This window comes from Phyllostomus hastatus, unplaced genomic scaffold, assembly GCF_019186645.2.
Source record: "Phyllostomus hastatus isolate PE091 unplaced genomic scaffold, TTU_PhHast_1.1 phas_contig_152, whole genome shotgun sequence".
Lineage (NCBI taxonomy): Eukaryota > Metazoa > Chordata > Mammalia > Chiroptera > Phyllostomidae > Phyllostomus > Phyllostomus hastatus.
The window spans coordinates 10542412-10545886 of NW_025333622.1; the positions used below are offsets into that span (position 1 = coordinate 10542412).

Genomic DNA, 3475 nt, shown 5'->3' on the forward strand with positions numbered 1-3475 from the left:
ATTGAGAATCCTTGTCAAATTTCATCATTTCATTCTGCATAAGGTTTTAGACACAGTCATTCTGACCTTTAGACATTTCACTTTGCTTAGTGAATATCCTCTAATTCAATCAGTAATAATGGTTAAACCTCTTCTAACATATCAAATAAAAAATTTTAAATACTCACTCTAACAACAGTTTCAATTTCTAAGGAGGGGAAACCTGCATATGAAATTTTATATCTTCCATTTCTTTCATCCTTACTTTAATAAATGAAAATCTGCTGAGAAACAGTCCAACTTTTTGCTTTTGTCTCCATAGGATTTTAACCTTTTTATTAGTTATGGTGCAACAACTGTGACATCACAATGGAAAGATTATTACTTCAGTTTGCCAGAAGAGGAATAAGTATAGTATAAAAACAGTGAAAACATAAATGTGTCCACATAAATGTGGACTCCACTGGAAATCCTTCTTTCCTAACAGTAATTTTCAGTTCCATGTGCTAAAATCTCATTTTCTATAAAAATGAAGCTGCAGGCAACTGAACGGTCAAGGTTACAAAGAAAAAAGTTTCAGGAACATGCAGATGGAAAAAATATTTTTTCCACATATGAAATCTTTTTCTTTGAAGCAAACCAATCTCAGTCATTAAAATGGGCTAAAAAGGCCTGCATCCATCATCAAAGACTGGATAATCATGAGCATTCATGCTACTCTTGGAGCACCATTAGATTAAAAATTACTGCATGTTTTCGGCCTCACTAATAGTTTTAATCATGTCCTCATTTTTTTTTCAAACTTGGACAGTCAATTTTCCTATGATGGAAGCATATTACCATTGGGGAAATAAGACACCTTGCATCGAAATCGTCAGCTTTGAACAGGGGATAGCCATCTCTTTACATAGTTTCCCCTCCAAAAATATTTGAAAGATTTGCATTTCTGTTGTTATATGACTTTTCAGATAAAAAAAATTAAGAAATACAATTAAAACAGGCATATATATAATATATAAATTCTTGAGACTCTGTTATTTATGGTATAGAGATGAAAGAAACACATTATTACACAGAAGCAAACCCTGTAGCATTCTTCAAATTTAGTTTATGCCACAACAAAATGTTGCTATGGAAACATTAAATCCCAACAGAATTCCTGGAAGTTAAAGATGTGCTTGCAGACTTGCTTCCAGATGCTGACTTGCTTGCTTGTTAAATAAAACTCGGCATTTATCACATGGGAAATTTATCTCAAAACTTCCTATGAGAACTACCAAGGGCTTGGAGTACAGTGCTCCCAATGGAAAGGAAAGTGGTGATATAATAAGAATGACTAGCTCTCTGCTCCTCCAGTTCAACAGACAGTGGTGTCTTCCTGCACAGCGCCAGCTGCAACCCTGAGACATGACGGAGAAGGTCAGAGTGAATAGATTTGGTCATTTTGGCATTTTGGTCACCTGGTCATGAGGGCTGCTTTTTACTCTGGCAAAGTGGATATTGTTGCCATCAGTGATCCTTTCATTGACAACTACATGTTCTACATATTCCAGTATGATTCTACTCATGGCAAGTTCAAAGGCACAGTCAAGGTTGAGAATGAGAAGCTTGTCATCAATGGAAAGTCCATCTCCATCTTCCATGAGCAAGATCCCACCAACATCAAATGGGGTGATGCTGGTGCTGACTATGTTGTGGAGTCCACTGGTATCTTCACCATCATGCAGAAGGCTGTGGCTCACTTGAAGAATGGAGCCAAGAGGGTCATCTCTGCCCCTTCTGTGAATGCCCCCATGTTTGTGATAGGTGTGAACCATGACAAGTATGACAACTCCATGAAGATTGCCAGCAATGCCTTCTGCATGATCAGCTACTTGGCCCCACTGGTCAAGGCCATCCGTGACAACTCACGACCACAGTCAATGGATCACTGCCACCCAAAAGACCATGGATGGCCCCTTCAGGGAAGCTGTGGTGTGATGGACAAGGGGCTTCCCAGAACACCATCCCTGCTTCTACTGGCTCTGTCAAGGCTGTGAGCAAGGTCACCTCAAGCTAAATGGGAAGCTCACTGGCATTACCTCCCATATCCCTACCCCCAATGTGTCAGTTGCATACCTGACCTGCTGCCTGGAGAAAGCTGCCAAATACAATGACATAAAGAAGGTAGTGAGCAGGCATCAGAGGTCCCCCTCAAGGGTATCCTGGGCTATACTGGGGGCCAGGTTGTCTCCTGGGACTTTAACAGTGACACCCACTCCACCTTCATTACCAGGGCTGGTATTGCCCTCAATGACCACTGGTGTCAAGCTCATTTCCTGGTATGACAATGAATTTGGATACAGCAACAGGGTGATAGAACTTATGGTCCACATGATCTCCAAGGAGTAAGAGCCCCCTGGACCATGAGACCCAGGGACAGGAAGAGAGACCCTCAGCTGCTTGGAAGTCTTTGCCCCAAATCTATCCGCAACACACTGAGAATCTCCTGACAGTCAGTGTCCATCACAGACCCCCTGAAGAGGGGAGGGGCTTAGGGAGCCCTACCTTATCATTCACCATCAATGAAGTTCACTGTATTTGGCAAAAAAAAAAAAAAAAGAATAAGAATAAGAATGAGAATGACTAGTCTGGTAAATGTCTCAGGATTTTGGATTCATCACCTGCCAGCCTGATTGTTTTTCTCTTCCCTCATCAACGCTGTCTATAAAGAAGTGTCTCTAAAATAGTGTTAATCCTTAGTGACCAGATGGTAGGAAGTCACTGTTAATAAAACTGTTCACCCATGTTAGGCAGGTTAAGCCTTTCTGATTGCCAGTGAGGGAGTCATGTGTTCCTGCAGGCACTTCAGGAGCTTTCTTTAAGAGTAATTTCCCCTAGTAATTTATACAGCAATTTGCTCTCAGAAAACAGACTGATTAATTAGGAAGCAGCTAAATGAGTTCTTTCAAAATGTCTAAAAATGTTCTTGTGCCTTCTTTTCTAATCCTTCTCAAACTAACAGCTTTTTTTAAAACCCCCTTAAACAGTGAATGCATCACAAGTACATTGGAATTCAAGCAATTTCCAGTGGCCTTAGTTTAAGCAGGGATTTAAAATCCTACAGATGAGTATTCCATTCATTGAAAGGCCATCAGTTAGATGCCCCCTCCCCCAACACACAGACACCACTCACCTCTCTGCCTTCTTTACACCCTGTTGTTACGCATCAGCAGACTGCTCTAACCACCATGGGGGCAAAGCAGCCCATCTCCACTTGGGCATTTGTCCTCAGGCTGCAAGCTCAGCCTTCCACGGAGATAATAACTTTGCTCCTTGCCAGCCCTTGCTCACAATAATACAAAACATCCAACTTTTAGCTAATGTACATAAATATAGAGGAAAGTAATATCTCTTGTGCCCTTAAAAAGGCTAGAGGGGGGAGCTCCACTCCTGAAGTTTGGGCTATATATAGTGACTTCCTTCCAGAAAGCACAGTATGGGAAGAGGGAACAAT

General features: G+C 41.2%; 1 pseudogene; it reads left to right on the forward strand.

The window, feature by feature from the left end:
- Window positions 1-1445: 1445 nt before the first annotated feature.
- Window positions 1446-2370, forward strand: LOC123813447 (annotated as a pseudogene).
- Window positions 2371-3475: the final 1105 nt, after the last annotated feature.